A 23,109-nucleotide genomic window follows, 5' to 3' on the forward strand; every position below is an offset into this window, starting at 1 on the left:
CCGACTTATAATTGATAGTTGTATGCAGATAGAGATGACTGACACTAGACAGACCACAACTAGCCAGGGGTTAGATACAACTGCATGCGAGGGTACCGACAAGGTACCACAGGTGGAGGTTGCCCATTGTGAGACCCAGGGGGAGACATCTTCTCATCCCACTATAGCTTCTCCACCGCTTCATGAGCCTCCGAGGGCTATAGGACTTCCGGCTCTACCAGCAGTACCACCTCTAGTTTCTCATATTCCATTTGATCAGGATTTCAAGAGTGCAGTATATATGTTAGCACAGTTAGTAGCTGCATAGTGCCAACCAGTTGCGCCAGTTGTTGCCAGACCTTCTGAAGGGCCTGAAAGTTCGAGAGTTTGTGAATTTCTTGCCTTGAATCCTCAACAGTTTACAGGGACAGATCGCAGAGAAGACCCTCAACACTTCATTGATCAGGTTCATAGGATCTTAAGAGTCATGCATGCCTCAGCGCCTGAGTCAGTTGAGTTAGTAGCATTTTGATTGCGCGATGTTACAGTATTGTGGTACGAGAATTGGGAGAGATCTAGAGGAAAAGATGCATCCCTACCCACTTGGGATAACTTTACAGAAGCTTTCATAGATCACTATTTACCTCGAGAGATTAGGGATGGTCAAGTGGACCAACTTCTGAACCTCCGACAGGGCAGCATGAATGTCCGAGAGTACAGGATGGGATTTGATTCATTGGCTAGATATGCAACAACATTTATTGATACGATGTATGAAAGGGTGCGTAGATTTGTGGGAGGGCTCGACTCAGACTATATCGATGCTTGTTCTACCGCTGCACTAAATGATAATTTGGATATCTCGCGAATTCAGGCCTTTGCACAAGGCATAGAGGATTACCAACATCTCAGTATATGAGTGAGAGGGTCAAGAGAAAGAGACAGAAGAGGGCTAGGCCCACTGGTTCACAGGGAGATTTTTAGGGTGGTCCCAGACCCCGATATTCTATTAGGCCACTTAGACCTCCACCACAATAGTTCTAGGATAGCAGATTTGATCGTCAGGAACAGTCAGGCCAAGGTAAGGGTTCACGAGCATGAGGCTTGCAGCAGCAGAGGGGTTCAGGCTAGGCTAGGGCAGCCCAACTGCATTGCGCTACTTGCGGTAGGATGCATTTCGAGAGGTGCAGACAGGGTTCCACAAGTTGTTATTCTTGTGGACAGGAAGGGCATGGGTGGAGAAACTGCCTACCATAGGTAAGGGTGGTATAGGTCAGTCAACCAGGTCAGCAGTAGGTTCTTCCTCATCACCATAGTCTATATGGCGTGGAACCCAGACTTCAACATGTAGAGGTAGAGGCGGAGGCAGAAAGGGAGCATCTATTTTTGGTAGTGGACAAAACTGTACATATTCATTAACCGGCGGACAGGACTCAGAGTCATCACCAGATGTTGTGACAGGTACATTGATTATTTGCTCCTATTGTGTTTATGCTTTGATAGATCCTGAATCTACTCTATCTTATGTTACTCTATTTATTGCGGGGAAGTTATGTATAGTAGCAGAGTCATTCGATCGACCCTTTATTGTATCTACAGTAGTTGGTGAGTCTATTATTGCCAGGAGAGTCTATCGAGGTTGCACAGTACAAATTATTGACCGTCAAACCTCAGTAGATCTCGTAGAGTTAGAGACGGTCGATTTTGACGTCATTATGGGTATGGACTGGTTAGCATCTTGTTATGCTAATGTTGAGTGCGGGAAAAAGATTGTTAGATTCTACTTTCCAGGAGAGGCAGTTCGGGAATGGAAAGGCGATACAATGACGCCGAAAGGTAGGTCTATTTCCTATCTTAAGGCGAGGAGGATAATTACTAAGGGTTGTATTTATCATCTTGTTCACGTTCTTGATATAGATGTGAAACCACCAACTCTCAGTTTATTCTGGTAGTTAATGAGTTTCTAGATGTATTTCCATATGAGCTCCCAAGTATCCCTCCAGAACGGGAAATTGATTTTGCTATCGATATGCTACCAAGTACACAACCCATATTTATCCCTCCTTATAGAATGGCTCATGTGAGCTAAAGGAGTTGAAGGATCAGCTGAAAGACTTGCTGGATAAAGGCTTTATTAGGCCTAGTGCTTCATCATGGGGTGGGCCAGTGTTGTTCGTAAGGAAGAAAGATTGCTCACTAAGAATGTGTATCGATTACCGACAGCTGAATAAGACAACTATAAAGAATAAGTATCCCCTTCTGAGGATAGATGACTTGTTTGATCAGTTATAAGGTGCTAAGTGTTTCTCAAAGATTGATTTAAGATCAAGGTATCGCCAGATACGTGTTCGGGAGAAAGACATCTTTTAGAACCAAATATGGACACTTTGAGTTCTTGATAATGTCTTTTGGATTAACGAATGCCCCAGCAAGCTTCATGGACCTGATGAATAGTATATTCAGGCCGTATCTAGACATGTTTGTGATTGTATTTACTAATGATATTTTGGTGTATTCACGTTCAAAAGTTGAGCATGCAAATCATCTGCGAGCAATCCTTCAGGCTCTTCGAGACCGAGAACTTTATACAAAGTTTTCTAAGTGTGAGTTATGGTTGGACTCTGTAGCTTTCTTAGGCCATATTGTATCAGATGCAAGCATTGTGGTTGATACACAAAAGATTGAGACCGTAAAGACTTGGCCCAGACCCATGACTCCGATTGAGGTTCGTAGTTTCTTAGGGTTAGCTGGGTACTACAGAAGGTTTGTAGAGGGGTTTTCTTCAATTTCAGCCCCATTAACGAAGCTGACTCAAAAAACAGCTAAGTTCCAGTGGACTGAGGCTTGCGAGCATAGTTTCCAGGAGCTAAAGGACAGGTTGACATCAACACCAGTTCTTGCATTGTCAGAGGGTTCAGAAGGCTATGCGGTGTATTGTGATGATTCTGGTGTTGGGTTGGGATGTGTTCTAATGCAACATGGTAAGGTTATCACATATGTTTCAAGGTAGTTGAGAAAGCATGAGAAAAACTATCTGACCCACGATTTAGAGTTGGCAACAGTTGTGCATGCGTTAAAGATCTGGAGACACTATTTGTATGGCGTTCATGTTGACATTTTCACAGATCATAAAAGGCTTCAATATATCTTTAGACAGAAGGAGTTAAATCTGCGACAACGTCGATGGCTTGAGTTACTGAAAGACAACGATGTGGACATTTTATATCATTCAGGAAAGGTGAATATGGTAGCTCATGCCCTTAGTCGAAGATCTATGGGTAGTTTATCATATTTAGGTGTTTAGAAGCGTGAGCTAGCGCGAGATCTTCATCAATTAGCTAGATTGGGAGTCAAATTGTTAGAGGTAGAAGATAGTGGGGTAACAATTCAGGACACAACCGTATCATCTCTAGTTGTAGAAGTAAAATCACGGCAACAAGAGGATCCTAGCTTAGAGCAGCTCAGAGCCAAGGCTCAGAATCAACAGACTTTAGCATCTGATATAGAAAGAGATGGAGTCCTTAGATATAGTAGTCGATTGTGTGTTTCAAATGTTGCAGGGCTTCCACATCGGATTATGGAAGAGGCACATCATTCCCGTAATTCTATTCACCCTGGTTCGACGAAGATGTACCATGATATTAAGGAGATCTATTGGTGGCACGGGATGAAGAAGGACGTTCCTAAGTTTGTGGCACAGTGTCCTAACTACCAACAGGTGAAGGTTGAGTACCAAAAGCCCGCTGGGCTAGTTCAGGAGATAGGCATTCCTTTGTGGAAGTGGGAAGCAATTAATATGGATTTTATTATAGGGTTACCTCGATCGCTTGCAAGTTTGACTATATTTGGGTAATTATTGATAGACTAACAAAATCAGCCCACTTCTTACCAGTCAGGGCTACTTTTACGGCCGAAGACTATGCATGGCTCAATATTAGAGAGATTGTTAGGATACACGGTGTCCCAGCATCTATTATCTCTGATAGAGGAGCACAATTCATTGCCAACTTCTGAAAGTCCTTCCAGAAAGGACTGGGGACACAGGTTAATCTTAGTACAACCTTTCACCCTCAGACTGATGGTCAGGCTGAGCGCATAATTTTGACTCTCGAGGATATGTTACGGGCGTGCGTGCTAAACTTGAAGGGAAGTTGGGATGAACACTTGCCTCTTATTGAGTTCACATACAATAATAGCTATCATTCCAGTATCAGGATGGCACCTTATGAGGCTTTGTATGGGAAAAACTGTAGATCCCTTATTCGATGGTTCGATGTAGGTGAGTCAGGGTTGATTGGACCTGACTTAGTACAACAAAGAGTAGAGTAGGTCAAGCTCATACGGGAGAGGTTGCTAACATCTCAAAGCCGACAGAAGTCATACTCAGATGTTTGACGAAGTGACTTAGAGTTTTGCATCGATAACTGGGTATTCTTAAAAGTCTCGCCTATGAAGGGGGTTATGAGATTTGGGAAAAAAGGCAAGCTTAGTCCAAGATTCATTGGGCCATACCGGATCCTTCGGAGGGTAGGAAGAATAACTTATGAGTTAGAATTGCCTTCGGGGATAGAATCTGTTCATCAAGTTTTCCATGTATCTATGCTAAGGAGGTGCGTAGGAGACCCTTCTCGGGTTGTCCCAGTTAAGGATGTTCAGATCACAAAGGATTTGTCCTATGAGGAAACTCCAGTTGCCATATTAGATCGGTAGGTCCGTAAATTAAGGACCAAAGAGGTGGCTTCGGTTAAAGTATTGTGGAGAAACAAGAATAGAGAAGAGGTGACCTGGGAAGCTGAGGATGGCATGAGGTCCAAATTTCCTCACTTGTTTCATACCCTAGGGTGATGGTATATTAGTTTATATTGGTGCAGTGAGGTAAGATACCTATATGATTTTTTTATATTGTTGCTTATTGTTATTTTTGTTGTCGTTGTGTATTTGCTCGCACTGATTGCGGAGCTACAGTGCTTAGCAATTTATATCATCATGTGAGACGCCTAGGTTAGACTTTTTGCATTTTAGGTTCCTGGATAGTGACAATGCCAAAGGATACTCTGCCTAAATGTTGGAAACAACTAAGGACTTAACCGTGTGACTCAGATTTTTTTTTCATTCGAGGACGAATGTTTCTAAGGGGGGAAGGATGTAACACCCCAACTTTTCAAAACGTCTAAATTAAATCGTATCTTCGTGGAAAGACAAGGAGGGTGAGTAATAAATTAAAAATGATGTGGTATGTCATATTTTAAGTGTTCAAGGGTTGTATCTCAAGTTTTGAAGTTAGGTAAGTGGCAAAATAAAAGTTGGCGAAAGTTATCGTAAGTTCCTTTTGAAAGATTTCTCTAAAATTTGGGTCAAATGTCTTGGATGTTTTCTCCAAATATATAAAGAGTTATAAGACCTATCACCCATTAAATCGAATGCCTGCGAGTCTAATTTGCAACACACAAAATCCCGTATCCAACCGACATCAGAGTAAAAAGTTATGAGGGTTTTACTATGGACTACCGGGGTAGAATCCAGATCAGGTAAAAAATGTGGTATGTCAGCTTACTCAACGTTTTAAGCCATGAAAACATTTCTTTTCACTTCCAAACCAGAAACAATGCTTAAGAGATGGTTCCTATGGAGTTCTTGCATGATGAAGTTATTGGTGTTTCTTCAAGGTTTACACTTGGTTAACTAAGGTTGTTTCAACTGTGTATATATAGTGATTGTGAAGGTTAGGACATAAGGAACAACTTTCGTGAAGGAACTACGGTTTTTCGAGCGTTCATTGGAAAGGCATGTTAAGCTATTCCCTACTTACGACATGTTTCCTTAAAGCTTAGGAGCAATGTAATTGGGTTGTTATCCTTGTTACACTTGTAGCCATTATTGTTGATTATTGGCTGCTCGAGTAGATATAATCCTCCCTTGTTTGGATTCTTATTCAGTTAGTAGCGTCCCTATGTTGGACACGACTTAGAGGCTATTTGTATAGGTTTCTTATAACTAAATAGCTCACTTTTAGCGATTGGATTGTTATTGTTGCCCTTGGGGCTATTGTGGTTAGCTGCAGGAATGTGATCTATGCCTAGAAGGGCTATGTTCTGCCTACAGGGCTCTATGGATGCATAAAAGGGCTATGAGTTGTCTACGGGGCTATACTGATGCCTAGAAGGGCTATGAGTTGCCTACATGACTATATTGATGCATAAGAAGGCTATGTGCTTCCTACATGGCCATTTTGTTGCCTAAGAGGGCTATGAGTTGTCTATAAGCTATATTGATGCCTAAGAGAGCTATGTGCTGCCTACAGGGCAATATTAATGGCTAAGAGGGCTATGTGACTCCCTACGGGCGTAGGGGACTATCGATAGGGGTATATAGGTTGATTGGCACCTTCCGTGCTTATGAGGACTTGAGTATGTGGTCTTGTGTGCTGTTTGTACCTGCCGAGCTTATGGGGGGCTTGGTTAGGTTGTTGTTTTATTATTTTTGATAAGTTTAGATTTAGGAGTAGGTCATCACACTTATCTTATCCTTGATTTATTTATCAGATTATTTTAGTATATCAGGATACCTCCTCATAGCCTATTGCCTTTCATACTCTGTACATTATTTCGTGTTGATCTCCATTGCCTGGGGGAGCTGCATTAATGCATGCAGGTCCTGACAGACGACCGAGTAGACCTCCTCAGCAGGATTGACTTTTATTTGGTTGGCTAGCCCCTTTCCTCTGGACACTACAAGAAAAATGACCTTTAGCAAAAGGAAATACCGTCGCTATAAGTCCAAATCCAGTCGTTAAAGGTCTATAATGACCGGTCAAAAATTGGTTGTCACCGGTCGTTAAAAGCTCTGTCGTTAAAGGTTAATGACCGAATTGCATGTCCGGTCGTTACATGTGCTTACAACAACCAAATTCCCCTTCGTTGATGGTCATTTGGTCGTTAGAACCTTCAAGTAAAACAACAAATTAGAGGGGTTATAACTAATTTTAGCGGCCAGAATTCCTGTCGTTGATTACAATACTTTTTAACAATCAAATTTCCTGTCACAAATTTTGATTTAAATTATTACATTTAATTTATAGTTTTTATTTTTTCCATCATTTCTAAAAAGAACTAATATTATCAGTTCATATAAATTTTTTTCACATCCAATTGAAAATTTGATATAAAATTATATTGTTAATAATAAAGAACACATTGATTTACTTACTAAAAACTTATATGTTTGACACAATATCTAAAAAAAAGCATACACGTTCAACATAATGAAACATGTGTTCGACATCTATAAAATCCTAGAAATTAAGAAAATGACATTATAGAATAACTACAGAAAACGTCTTTGCACCAACAATAAAAATATAATATTTTTTTCTGTACGCTCCACATTATCTTTCACATGATCTTGTTCTTTAATTTCACAATCTTCATCTGTCAAAATAGATATTTGAAGTAAATTAATTAGTAACGGAAAAAAGTTGAACTTAAGGATTAATTCTCTTGAATAGTTCCTGATCTATTTTCTGATGTATATAACTAGAAACAGATTTAAAGTTCTAGTTCATGTATTCTAGATAATTAAACTACCCAGCCTTCTACATTGAGGATCTCCACTGGCAGCGAGCAAGAGTTGTATTACTTTCTCATTAACATCTCATACAGAGGGTGATTGGTGCTTCCTCATTTAAATATTTATTCAAGTGTATGCTTCCTCATACCCCACCTCTTTCACAACACCTGGGCCTCTTTCCAGTGTAATGGAAGGAAAGAGAGAGATTAGAGTGGACAGACATGAACACAACACACATTAAAGTGCTTCAACAAAGAGAATATAAATATACTAACATCAAATAAAGAAGACTAGAAATCCTAGTCCTAGTACTAGAACTGAAAGTTGAAGGAAAGAAAACATAGATAAGTTGTTGAAATGGAGAATGCAAGTGGATCAGATGAAACAAGCTTGCAGCTCGATGACTAGCAGGAAGTTAGAAAAACGTACACAACTAATTACCACAATGGAGAATGACACAGACATGATCAAATATATTTAAAGTTGCAGGGCAACATAGAAAGGGTAATGTGGAAGTGTGTGATGTTTGAGATTAACTACTAATACTACAATAATAAAGGGCAAATTATATTGACAGCGATATTATAGAGGACAAGGTCATAAAAGGACCTAATCAGAGGAGAGATCTTGATTTTCTACCAACAACTATATACAAAACAATAACCATATTGATACCTACTTTTACATTTGAAGATGTTACAACAATCTCATTGGTATATACAGAAATGAACATAATATCAATCTTTTAGCTTTGTGGATATTATAACTAAAGTGACATTGATTTTAGTTATATATAGAAATGCTAGAGTGAGAATTCCAGAATATACTGAATATTTAAGATAACACAATGCACTAAAGGAAAACAGATAACTCATAGCACAACTGCAATAACAAACGAGGAGCAACATCACTTCATTCACACATAAATACACATCATGTAATAATAACTAATAGAATGTTTACTAACCTGATGGAATTGATGGAACTGATGAAGACTGACGGATCACTATATTTTCAAGGTGTTCATATTTACTCTTTAGAATATCCATGCATTTTTGTAGTGATTCCTTTTCTTTTCGAGTTGTTTTAAGCTCTTTCCACAATGCAGCCTTTGAGGTGGTACTGCCTTTTAACTCCTTAGTTGTTATTCCACCACCAAATCCAACTATGTGACTTTTGCATTGAGGTCCAAAGCACCTTTCCATTACCTCAATATTAGTAAGAGATGGTTCAAATTGTACAAGCTCGTAAATTTCAGCCTATTAAAAATTAGAATATTTAAAATAACGCAACACACTAAGTAAGAGTAAGGATGTTAAATGAAATTAAAATTGATATAAACATACATATTTTTCAACGGTTTCAGGTTCGACAAGCTCATTTCCCTTCTTACGTGTCTCAAAGAAAATAGTTGCCATGTTTGGTGGATTACCATCTTTGCCTCCCTTCACGATTAAAAAATAAGTCATAAGATCTTTTATAGAAATAGGAGAGGTTTCTTTATAGGGTTGCACAATTTATTTACCATTTCGTAAACAATCTCTCTAATAGGCCTACTACCCGTACAATGAGGCATACACAACTTAGACCTATTGACTGAGTTTCTTGTACTTGCTTCCTGCATTAACAACACAACACTGAAATTATCACAATCTTGTTTAATGATTCTATATTTAATGTGTACTTTTAAGCTCAGTGGGAAGAGGGTAAAAGAGAACAGAAGCACAAAAAAACACCATTGCAAGTTTCTTTGGTAGATCTTGTGGATAGAAGACATCAAAATTTTTTACCAAAATCAAAACTCAATTTGAACGTGGTATAAATTATTCCAAAAAACTAATCATATGTGACTAGAAATAAAATGATATTTGCTTATAACTAAATGAAGTCTTACCTTAAATTTCTTAGATAAAAAATGTTCCGTGACCAACCATTCCAATCACTCTTGTCTACTACCATCGGCACATCTTTAAGAACCTCGTGCAATGATTTAGATTTCACATTCTTGTGCAATGATCCTCTCCAGTTATTCCAAAGCTTTCTCATATGTTGCAAAACATTATCTCTTTGATCATTCATGTCATCACTGTCAAACTTCTCCTAAAATAGAAAAAATACCATCAAAATCTCTTGAATAAGGGAAAACAAGGCATCAAAGTATAGATCACCTATTAAGGCAGTAACCAAAAATTTTAGGAACATAAATCAAAATTTCAAATAAATAACAACCACAAGTTGTCTGTTTAAAACCTCTAGCTTACTCACATCACTATTGTATAGTGTTTGAAATAGCGTTGAGAGTAAAATAGTGACACAAGCGAGTGGAGTGAAGCATGACGTGAAGGAACATAAACTACTATAATAGAATCCTAGCAATCTTATCTTGCTGGGAGAAGAAATTGAACTTAGCATAAATTTTAGGAGATCACTAAGCTTAGCTTGTTCAATTCTATTATAGAGAAGTAAAGCCACATGGATTTGACCAGGTAATGACTGTACACATTTATTTTTTCATGTATAATCAAACAAAGCTATAACACAAATTCAAGGTTGGGCAAAGACAAATACATAATGATCAAGAGAGATAATAGATGAAGTTTTTGTTAGTTATTTCTAGTCTATGTTAGGTGATTCAATAGTAACATAATCTTTCTTCTGCTTGAAAAGAAAGTAAGCCACAATAGTAGCATAATTAAAAAGGAAGTGGCTAATGGGTGAAAGAGTGAAAAAATTGAGGACTTTGTAAGTGACAAGATTGAACAATGGCTCAACAGTCTGATGGTTTTGGTTGTTTATTCTTTAAGATGCTTCATGTATTGTAGTGGATGGAGATACTTTTCATGTTGTACATGACATTTTCAGAATAGGGATGCTGTTGAAACAAGCAAATGCTACCATAATTTTAACTACCCCTAATGTCTCAACATTGACAAATGTTAGTAAATATAGACCTACTTCATGTTGTAATATGATCTACAAGTGTATATCCAATGTGTATTCAACTAGAAAACAAAGATTTATGGAGATACAGTGAGAAAAAATAAGATTTGTGTTGATCAACCTTATTTAAAAGACCCCACTAATCAATTTATGTCATGTCAATGGAAAAAAGAGTTGTGGAGGAAAGTTACAGGTGGCTGGGTATTAGTAGCTCAGGCAAAGTCAAGGAAAGTCTATAATGGATCAACCAATGACACTAGACCAAGATCAAGAAGTAGATTGTGGCAGGGCAGTTATGGAATTCTGATTTACCCATATTACATAACAAAAATGAAAGATTCATTAAAGACAGAAGTACAACATATACAATTCATTACCAAAGAAAGATTGTCAATAATGAAAACCGCCAAGAAGGCCAAGAAATGTATATACTTCGTAGAGGCTTTCGATGAATAGGTGTATCCTCTATCAAACATTTAGGTCCTCAAGTAACATTTAGTGTCAGCTCAATACTTAATGAAATACATATCAATACACTGCTATGACTGAGAAATGTCCAAATTTTGCTAAGATGAAGGTTACACATCGAAATTATAACATAAAATTGAAAAACAATAATTGATAGTGTTTACCAACTGTAGAATCATATTAACTATGGCCACATTAAATTAATAATATTAACATCCAAAGGAATTACAGTGGAAGAATAAAGTTAACTTTTCAAAAGCCTCTTATTAGCAGGTAGTGGCAAGAAATTTAACTATCAAATAGGCTAACGAGAAAAGGCGAAATGTGAGAATTTTTATCTATACATTGAAACTGAGTAACTATACTTTGTTATTAAAGGAGAAGGAATGTGAAATCAAGAGTCTCATGTTTCAAACTGAAACATCCAATACATTTTGAAAAGTGATTCTTGACAATTATTAGTAAAAAGAAGAGATAGATATGTTGTAATCCTTACAGTAACAGCTGCCCACATGTGCTCAAGCTTATGCTCTTCGATGTCCATCCATGAGTGTACCCGGAGTGGACACATATTACGATCACGAACTAGGAAACCCAAGTGTCTCGTAAATGAGGTGTGATTCTGCCTGACGACTCAATTTTGATAGAAAGTGACTTCTAATTTTTCTCCAAGTCTCAGTCGCAAAACATTCTTACAAATATTTGTTCCCCTCACATTCTTTGCCCTTTCTGTTTCACATGGACATGCAAAATCTATAGTAAGGAAAACCAAACAAGAAGTTCAATCCCACTGTAGCACATACTTGAATCTAAATGACTGGGATAAGGAGAGTTCTATAGAATTTGTTGGTCTCCAAACTTCATTTAAAGATCTTATTAACAATGAGGATAGCTTGATATGGAAGGGGTTGGTCCTTTCACAGTGAAGTCTTGTTACTCTTAGATTCTCAGGGCCTATGGAAGTGAGGCAAGATAATGTTTTAGCTACTTTACATGTAACAATGCAGAAACTATTAGAAATTACGTAGAAGAAAATACATACTTGTCACGACCCAAGCCTAGGGCCTAGACGTGACATGGCGAATGAGGAACCCGAAGGAACCCCAAACAAGCCTCTCAAACTTGTCATCACACTTCATCGGTCGCGGAAGTACATTCAACATTAATTAACGGGAAATAGGGACTAAGGCAAACCATTTCAAAATGACATCATAGAATAAGAGTCAAGCTCGTTTACAAAATACTTGTCCAACTCACACCTCTACATACATAGATAGGACGGGGGCCATGACATATTACCGGCTCCCCTCATAGTTAAAATACAATTGCAAGCTAAAGTCTCAAAACATAGGAGTAAGAAACATAACATAGCCCTCGAATTATTGAGGACTCACCAACAAACTCGGATAAGCGTCGTACTAGCCACGTGAATGGAGAGAAGGATCAAGAGTAGCTCCGGTCCCTACATGGTGACATCATGTAGGCAAAATATGCGTTAGTACTTAGAATGTACTAAGTATGCGGGGTGCAACACAACAATAAACAAGGACACAATCGAAATACAAGAAATAGTTTCATAGGCATTATGAATAACAATATGAGGATGCATGATCAAAGTGAAGTCAAAACATGTTTAAGTAAATCTATACTAATAGTAGATATCATATGTGTATGCATGATCCAACCAATCTATAACCCCAACTTAGGATGGGGGATGCCGTTCACACCCGGACACCCTGGTGGCAAGGTATAAACCCCTCACATGGTTGATGTTGGTCACACCCCAAGCATCCTAGGTGGTGAGATATAAACCTCTCACATGGTTGATGTTGGTCACACCCCAAACATCCTAGGTGGTGAGATATAAACCTCTCACATGGTTGATGTTGGTCACACCCCAAACATCCTAGGTGGTGAGATATAAACCTCTCACATGGTTGATGTTGGTCACACCCCAAACATCCTAGGTGGTGAGATATAAACCTCTCACATGGTTGTCCGGTTCTTTTCCCCCGGACCGGGCATGGTCATGCAACACTTTATATAGGAAATTCTCATTAGGCTCTAATGCAATCTCACGTATGGAATGAACATATACACAAGCTTAGTTTGTCATCAACACATCTTTGAAGTTCCATACATCTCATAACTCAAGCTTTAAAACATCAATTTATCAATTCTCCATAGTTGGACATTTTGTCAAACACCTTGAAGGCATGTAATGAAATCAAAGAGCATGGAAATTAGGGTAGTAATTATGCAACCAAAACAGTGAACAACCTACAACAACACTTTTACATTCATAACATGATCACATTATCTTCATTGGATTCTCATTCATATAATGTCATGATAACACTCCAATTTCTCATACTATGCCTTTAAGGCCATAAGCCTCACATACCAATACACCAACAATACACCATAAAATAAGCATGGGTAATGACATACTTCAACAATCTAAAGACCTTTAAACAAGTTTGATTCATATACATTCATTATCTAGCAACCACTTCATAAAGGCATAAACTAGGAATAGAGAGAAATCATGGGTTCATGGAGTATTTTCATCTTAAATCGTCAATACAACAACAATATAACCATAAAGTGCCATTAGAAACCTTTTAAAACCATTTGATGGAAGAACCCATGAGATTGAGTAAAAACCTAGATTTTTCATATTTTGAAGTAACTTTGGATTTGGCTCCTTGTATGGAAAATTAGACAAGGATCAAGACCCCCATACCTTTGCTATGATCTCCCACGAAAATTGATGAAGAAAGCCTTGAATCCAAAGCCCTAGCTCCCACTTCTTCTTCTTCTTAAATGGAGGATTGTAGAGAGGGAAATGTTTTTTTTTGGGATGGGAATTGGATTATGGTATCTAGGAATTAATATAAGTCCTTTGAAAAAAAGGGTCCAACACTTAGAAAAAAAAAAGGCGGGTGAACAGTAGATGAACAGTAAAATCAGCTACTGGAATTTGGATTTTCTGCCGGACAGACTTTACGAAAATGGGCATAACTTCTTCGTCCGAACTCCGAATAAGGTGAAACGAAGTGCGTTAGATAGCTAACTCAAAGGGCTTTCCATGGATATATTATTGGCCACCAAATAATTTGTGTGCTAGGAGATATGACCCTCCAAAGTAGACCCTCGAAAAAGGCTTCACTTGGAAATTTTGGATTTTGATACGGTTGCTCTAAAATTTGGGTTAGACCCATTTCCCACTCAATTTGACCCCCTAAACAAGAATATGAAGTCGGATTTTCGAAAAACGAAACGGATTTTGAGATATATGGAAATTACAATTATAGGTGTTTCCGTAGCACATTTTCGAGCATTTTTTGGGGTCGTTTCAATACTAGTTTCAATTCCCTCATCATCTTGTAACACTTCAACCACTTTTTTTTGCTTTTCTAGATTCAAACAAACGTGTAAATCTAACTATAAGTCAAAATGCCCAAGAAATCAATTCATCTTACTAAAAAAAGTTACACAAATAAAATAAAATAGTAGTATCACTTCTTTGATCTTGTCGAGACACTTCAATTACTTTTTTAGCCTTGTCAAATTCAAACAGACCTGTAAATTTTGATGCAAGTCAATTGAAATAAGAAGTTCATTCCCATTACTAACAAGAAGGACAAAGGAAATTAAATAAAGCAAATGAAAGCAGTGGTGTAGGTGAAATAGCCCATGACAATAGTGACACAATCTCAAAGGAAAAAAGGCACAACACAGAATCACAAGGAAGTAGTAGTCAATGAAAAGAAGAATAAATTGAATAACACTCAGGATAATAATGCTGAAAATAGTCGCAACAAAAAACTGGTATAATTCAAATGAGCTTCTAACTTAGCAGAGATGTTCCTACTACAGAGAGAAGTCAGGCAAACTAGATCAGGCTTGGAGATGCAAACACAAGGTATATTTACCCAGCTACTAAATAGAGACAATTGAAGCAAGCTATTGAACAACAACTGGAAATATTGAAACTTCTTAATGCAAAGGATCTTAGGAAAGTTGTGTAGTATTGATATGAAAAGCAATCCTAGTCTTGATGGCTATGGTAGTGATTTCTATTGAGAAGCTTGGGATATCATGGGAAAGATGTTGCGAAAGAACTGTTGGATTTCTTCCGGAATGGTCAGTTACTAAGACGGATAAATGCTATTAATATTGCCCTTATCTCGAATGTCCTTGTTCCTGAAAATTCTACTCAGTGCAGACCTATATCGTGTTGTATTATGAACTATAAAGTCATCTCGAAACTGATTTATCAGAAACTAAAATATGTTGTAAGTTACTTGGTAGCAGAGAATCAATCAACTTTTGTTCAAGGGAGATCTATGGTCCACAATGTCTTAATATATCATGACTTATGCATGCATTACAATAGGAAAACCAGTCTCAGATGTTTGATGAAGATTGATCTCCGAAAAGCATATGACATGTTGAGTTGGAAATTTTCTAGGAAGCTTTACTTGGTTATGGGTTTCCATATGGCTTTGTGAAGTTTATTATGATATGTAACACCTACCATGTATTCTGTTATGGTGAATGGGGTAGAAAATGGTTATTCAAGGAAAAGCGAGGAATACGATAAGGGGACCCCATGTCTCCCCTGCTATTTATATTGGTTATGGAGTCCTTAACTACGGTCTTAAAGATTATGAGGGGCTTACCAGACTTCAGATTTCATCCAATGTTTAAAAAAGTTAAGCTTACAATATGTTTATTGCAGGAACACTACTTATGGAACTCCTTTTAATTTAAATATTATGAGTTTCACAATGGGTACTTTTCCTGTAAGATATTTGGGCCTACCACTTTCCTCTAAGAAATGACGCAAATTGGAGCCATCAATTAACTCGAAAATTCACTCAAAGGATCAAGAATGACTATGGAAACATGCTATCATATGCTAACATATCTATTGCAGATGAAAGTAAGGCAACATAATTTTTTGACTGCTTTACAAGTAATAACAAGAAAATATTACATAAAAGAAAATACATACTAGTTTCAGTTTCCTTAGCACCTTGAGCCACTTCAAACACTTTTTTTTGCTTTTCTAGATTCAAACGGACCTGCAAATTTAAGTGCAAGTTATAAAAACTAACAATTCAATTCAACTAACAAAAAAAAGTTGCACAAATAAAATAAAATACTAGTATCACTTTTTTGAGTAGATCGAGGCACTCCAATCACTTTTTTTGACTTATCAAATTCAAATGCACCTGCAAATTTTGATGAAAGTCAACCAAAATAAGAAGTTCATGCCCATTTTTAATAACAGAAAGAATACAAAAGAGATTAAGTAGAGAAAGCTAAGTAAAATTTCTTGATCAAATATGTTAACTCGACTAACTCTTTTTCAAATTGTCACTTCTTTGAGCATCTCGAGTAACTTTTGCTTTTTGAAAGAGGGTGTCATCGTCTTCCATTGGATAAAAATTAGGAGGCACAGGGATACTAGTCTTTGCTGGCTTATTTCGACTAGAAGTTGTTGTAGTATTTCTATTTTTGTCAATCAAAGTCGGTTTTTCAACATTAATCCCTAAGCTTTTTCCTCGAGCCCTTGCACCACTGGTCAAAGTGTATTGATTCATTTCAGCTCCTTGACGGAAGGGATCATTGTCTTCCTTTTCATCAAAACAAGGATGCACATGGAAACTATTGTCTGCTAGCTTATTCAACTTAGAAGTTGTGGCATTGTAAATTCTATTTTTGGAAATCGAAGTCCTTTGTTCAGCATTAACTCTTGTAGTGCTCATAACTTTCAAACTTTGACCTAGTCTCTTTGCTAAGGCACCAGGTTGAATGAGTCCATGCTTGGGAATTTTCGAAGCTTGTCCCATTTCATACTTCAGAGTTTTTGAGGGATTCATGTCAACCTAATACAAAATAATATTATTATTATTAATAATAATAATAATAATAATAACAATAACAATAATAATAATAATACTAATAATAATAATAATAATAATAATAATACTAATAATAATAATAATAATAATAATAATAATAATAATAATAATAATAATAATAATAATCAAAAGATCAAATAGATAAGGAAGTTTTTCATAAGATGAAATATGAACTGAAAACGCATTCAGAAAAAGACACATGTACATGTAACACAGGTGCCTCACATGAACCATTACTACTTTAGTAAAATCAAGGTAACATTAAAGATCAAGATCATTAAACAAATTTTCACAGAAAATACTACAAAGAATCATTACCATAAGAAATTAATAAAGTAAAAGCAAGCGTGATAAAGCTGCAAACCTTAATGAGTTCTTTTTCTTTTCATTTGTGTAGAGCTATCTAACTCTTCTAAGTCATCATCCTTTTTTTCCAATATATCAAAAGAATCACGAGGTTGAACATTTTGCACTATATGCCAACCTTTATTCGAATGATCGATAACATAAAATACTTGAGATGCTTGGCTGGCTAATACAAATGGCTCATTTATTTTCAAACATCGCCGATGATTAACACTTACAAATCCATATTCATCCATTTTAACTCCCCTCTTCTGATCATACACATCGAGCCATGTACATCAGAATAAAATCACTCTTCTCTCCCCAACAAATTGTAATTCAAGAACCTCGGTTAACTCACCATAGTATGTTTTTGCTTTTCACCGGTCTCACCTACTACAACAACCCCACAATTCTAAGTTTTCAAATATTTATCATACTCTTGCACATGAAACCTATATCCATTAACAATATGTCCTTTGAATCTTGTCACATATGGCAGAGGACCACGTGATAACGATAGAAAATCTGCCATTCTCTTACTATCATCATGTTTGTACAACTCTGCAACCTAACAACATCAAATACCCTTTTAGAAAACAATATTTACATACTTGATTTAAGAAAATTGATTAATTTCTACTCACCTTCTTTTGTAACCAACTAATGAATTGTCTATTCCACTCCACATCTGAACTTTGTTGAGAGGCCTCACTATGAATTTGTGAAAATTCTCTACAATGAATTGAAGTTCTACATGTTATTTTATGTTGAAATATGGACAAGATAAAAGTAAATTATTAGATTTAATCAATACTTACTCGAGAAATGGTTGAATTTCATCACAGTTCTTCAAAATATAAAAATGTGCCTCCTCCAAATTATGTGAATCAAGTTTGTCTGGCGAACTACCCTTTAAACTTTTTCCAGGCTCACAAAATATGGTTAAACCACCATCAGATTCAATTACCCCACCATCTTAATTTCTCTCCGGACAATTAAACTTTGTCTTTATTATATTCAAATACCTTGAACATACTGTCATACATTCAACTGCTAAATATCCCTCTACAAACCTTCAGGGTGAGCCATATTACCAATAAAACACTTCAAAAAGTTTAGGTATCTCTCTATTGGATACATCCATCGATATTGAACTAGTCCAGTAATCCTAGCTTCATTAGGTAAATGAATAGACAATTGCACCATGACATCAAAAAGAGTAGGAGGGAACACCTTTTCTAACTTGCATAGTGTTTTTGGTAGTTGGGCTTCTATTTGTTCCAACTACTCTATGCTCAAACATTTTGCTCCAAGAACTTTGAAAAAAATAGACAACTTAATAAGTGGTTCAGACACAGATTTGCAAAGCATACCACACATGGCAAGTGGGAGTAAATGTTGTAGAAACAAAGAGCCTACAAAAAAATCAACCAGCTACATGAAATCAGAGAAACACAATTTCAGTATAGTCTTTCCAATGCTATGTGTATTGCCTGATTTAAAAGAGTTTATCCAATTTCTAAGAAAGAAAAAATATAGGAAGAAAAGAAGGATGTATTAACCGACATGTTAATTCTCAACTCCTATTCAATTTGAAAGTATCTGCACAAGGAAAAGATCAAACAGAAGAACAAGATTAGACAAAAAAAAATAGATTGTGTAGTAACTGACTGCAACCTTAACAAATGTGAAGGCATTCGCAAAACAGCATGAAGAATCAGGGGAAATAGTACTACTTTTTGATGTATAACGTGATGCGAATGAGATCATGGAGATGTGAAAATTTAATGCCCATTTGTTACCCATAGGAGAAGGTTTATTGGTGACTACTCACTAGAATAACACAAGGAGGCAGTGACTTTGAAGTTTCAGGGGAAAACGAATCGTTGAATTGTCAATTAAAGGTGACGTATACACATGAAAAGAACATGTATTCACAGTCAGATCTTCACATGAAAAACTTCTTTTAACATAGGTATTGATTTAGTACTATTTGATAGATTGTAGAATATACAATACTTTTCCCACATCTAAAATGGTATTAAACAGAGACATGTATTTTTTTAAATCCTAAACAGGCTATGCATTGTGAACTGTAAATATATAGAAGAGTTTAATCATGCTAATAGTAGCACATAATGTTAAATTTTTGAAAGTCGATCTAGCCTAAGACATGGAACCACATGAAGTTGTCTTAAGCAGACCCAGAATTAAAGAAGTAGAATACAGGTGAGTGAAGTCAATCCAAGACGGGCTGAACCATGCATTATAAAAATGTCATCAACTTAACGATAATGCAAGGAAATGTTACAATGTAAGCATTTAATGTAACTTAACAATATTATAAGGGTCTGAACTAAAGTAATTTGTCTTTTATTTGAATGACTGGACAATGCCTAATTTAAAAAAGTTTATCCAGTTTCTAAGAAAGAAAAAATATAGAGAGAAAAGAAGGATGTATGAACCCTGAATGCGACATATTAATTCACAATAGTAATTAATGTTAATTCTTAACTCCTATTCAATTTGAAAGTATCTACACAAGGAAAAGATCAGACAGAAAAAATAGATTGTGTAGTAATTGACTGCAACCTTAACAAATGTGAAGGCATTCGCAAAATAACATGAAGAATCAGGGGAAATAATGCCACTTTTTGGTGTATAAAGTGTTGCGAATAAGATCATGGAGATGAGTAAATGCCCATTTGTTACCCATAGGAGAAGGTTTATTGATGACTACTCACTAGAATAACGCAGAGAGGCAGTGACTTTGGAGTTGCAGGGGAAAAGGAATCGTTGATATACTCTGAAAAAGAACATATATTCACAGTCAGATCTTCATATGAAAAACCTATTTTAACATAGGTATTGATTTAGTACTATTTGATAGATTGTAGAATATACAATACTTTTCCCACATCTAAGATGATATTAAACAGAGACAGGGATTTTTTTAAATCCTAAACAGGCTATGCATTTTGAACTGTAAATATATAGAAGAGTTTAATCATGCTAATAGTAGCACATACTGTTAAATATTTGAAAGTCGACCTAGCCTAAGCCATAGAACCACATGAAGCTATCTTAAGCTGACCAAAAATTAAAGAAGTAGAATACAGGGGAGTGAAGTCAATCCAAGAAGGATTAAACCATCCATTATAAAAATGTCATCAACTTAACGATAATGCAAGGAAATGTTACACTGTAAGCATTTAATGTAACTTAACAATAATGTAAGGGCCTGAACTAAAGTAATGTCTTTTCTTTGAATGACTGGACAATACTCAAGGAGCTACTTCTAGTTCAAGAAAAAGGAAAAAGAAAGACAATATTACAACCTCAACTCCATGTGTACATCAAAATGTTGTTGTGACTCATTATCAAATCATGAGTTATTTATTGCTTAACCAAGAAATGGCTTTGAGAACGAATCTTATTCCCACGGTGGAAAAATTCAAGATGTATACTTGTACTTGTAGATACAGATCATAATCATAAAGTAATAAAGCAATACAGATAGAACAAAACCAATAAGACTAGGGCCAAATTTTCAGCAGACTTCTATGTGACAAAGCTAATATTTTGTAAGTTATTGTATTAAAGTTACAATAGATTATCAAAAAGATGATATATAGAATTCCTCCTTGCTACATATTTTGCAAAGATTGCAGTGTCCTATGTACATAAAAGGTCAGGTCCTCGGCCACTCTCGTTGTTATAAAAAAGTTAGTATTTTGAACTCATATTAGTGCTACAACTACTGTGTTTTGACCAGAACAACAAAAAAAATAAAGAAAATGGGATTAAGAAAACCTAATCTCCACAGTTTACACAAAAAATTGTATCATATTATAAGGTAGAATTACACTTGTGAAGGATAATGAAAATTTTGTCCTAGAAATTATCAGATTTCAGATTGACAAATTTATTCAATAATTATCACTATTGCGACTTCTTTTATTGTCAATCGAGGCTACTGCAGAAAGTACACACAAACATATGCTGGAAATGACTAGTATACATAATTTAAGATCAGGTACACCAAAAACCCACTGAAAACAACTAGATTATTCATAAAGAATAAACATATAATTGGGTAAAATCATAATTTTCACCTAACAATTCATAGTCAAAACAAAAGAACATACTTTAAAAAGAAGGGAACTCCAAGAAGATGCGAAATTATTGTCACCCATAGTAAAGAACAACAACAATCAAGTGAAATTTAGAGTAAAAAACGAAAGCTGACTTCTGCAATTAGAAAAAAAATGGCGTTGATTTCCTTTATAAGAGTTTGAACAGATACCAGGAATTAAAGGTACCAGAATTTTCGTGGTCTGTTTTGCTGATTTTTCTCCAACAAATCAATTCTCTGAGTTATCTCCCTTAGGTATCTCACTTTCTAGCGTAAGATAAGGACAATGTGTTGAGAAACTGCCGCATCTCTTCGAAGTGGTGGAGAAGGTGGCGTGCGTGGTGCAAGTTTTTGAGCAGAAAAATTGAGAAGATTGTTCATCTCTCTGAAGCTCGATGTTTTCTCATGGAAGGGTGGGGGTAATGTGAGACCTAGTTCTGATGGGGGTGGGTAGGGTAATAGAGGATAAGTTATTTGTTAAAAATAAATAAATTGTTAAAAATAAAAGGGTTAAAATAAAATGGGTTGTTAATTAAAATAAAAGTATGTATTATTTTATTATTAACGTCTGGGTATTAATTTTCTTGAGTTCCGGATATTGTCCTTTCGTTAATATTATATTAAAATTGCCTTTTAACGACGGGAGAAAAATTGTGACGTAATATATATACCTATAAGGACTGGATTTATATTCTTTCGTTAAAAATCAATTTTCTTGTAGTGGGAGCTGCTAGAGTTGGGAGGTTTGTTACCATTCATTGTATATATCTTTATGGGTAGGCTGTGGCCCAGTCCCACTAATATTTACTACTCTTAAAGGCTTGCAGAGTAGTGTGATGGGTGTATAGCTACATTATGGCCATACTGGCCTATGTTGTTGGTTTGCTGAAGCTTGTGAGCTGTTTGATGTATTGTATTGATATATACCTGCTTTTAGTTTTGGTATAGATATCATTGTTGCCTCGACAACCCAACCAGGACTTTTGTGCTAGTTGGCTATTTATTTATATGATCTCCTAGGAGTAGTTGTTTCTTTTATAGATCAATTGACAGGGGCCTTGCTAGCCGAGGGCCTGGTTTTAAGCAGAGATATACTTGTTTGTTTTCTTGATTGCGTGTGGCTGTCATGTGCTAGTAGCAAATGGTTTAGCAAGGTCGGCTCGGGCTTGAGTTTTGGCATTAGGAGCCAGTTGCACCCCTCGAGTTTGGGGCGTGACAACTTGTCCCTTGATGGCCTTCTGTGTCACATACACAATATCAAACTTGCTCAAAAAAATTTGCCACTTTGCCAGTTTACCCGTAGGCATGGGATTCTGAAAGATGTTCTTTAGTGGATCCATTCTTAAGATCAAGTAAGTGGTGTATGCAGATAGGTAATGCCTAAATTTTTGCGCAATCCAAGTCAAAGCGCAACATGTTCGTTCCAACAAGGTGTATCTTACCTCGTATGGTGTGAACTTCTTGCTCAAATAGTAAATAGCTTGCTCTCTTCTACCTGTCTCATCATGCTGCCCTAATACACATCCAAATGCAAAATCCATGACAGATAGAAACAATAACAAATGCTTTCCAGGCTCTGGTGGGACCAATACTGGTGGGTTGGACAAGTATTCTTTGATTCTATCGAAAGCCTTTTGGCATTCATCTGTCCATTTTGTGGCAGCATCCTTCTTCAGTAACTTGAATATGGGTTAACAGATCATTGTGGATTGAGCTATGAACCGACTGATGTAATTA

At 36.4% G+C, this 23,109-nt stretch overlaps 1 long non-coding RNA gene and 1 pseudogene across 1 annotated transcript; both read right to left on the bottom strand.

Moving 5' to 3' along the window:
* LOC125821725 (uncharacterized) overlaps positions 1-23,109 on the bottom strand; it is a 106,847-nt pseudogene that overhangs the window by 83,110 nt on the left and 628 nt on the right.
* LOC125821763 (uncharacterized) lies at positions 14,509-17,276 on the bottom strand. The gene is made up of 4 exons (XR_007442613.1): positions 17,254-17,276; positions 16,128-16,196; positions 15,977-16,046; positions 14,509-14,538 (listed from the first exon to the last, which is right to left on the bottom strand). It is a non-coding gene; the product is annotated as an uncharacterized LOC125821763 (long non-coding RNA).

The sequence above is a fragment of the Solanum verrucosum genome, unplaced genomic scaffold, assembly GCF_900185275.1.
Source record: "Solanum verrucosum unplaced genomic scaffold, falcon-dt-bn FXZP01000210.1, whole genome shotgun sequence".
In the NCBI taxonomy this organism is placed as follows: Eukaryota; Viridiplantae; Streptophyta; class Magnoliopsida; order Solanales; family Solanaceae; genus Solanum; species Solanum verrucosum.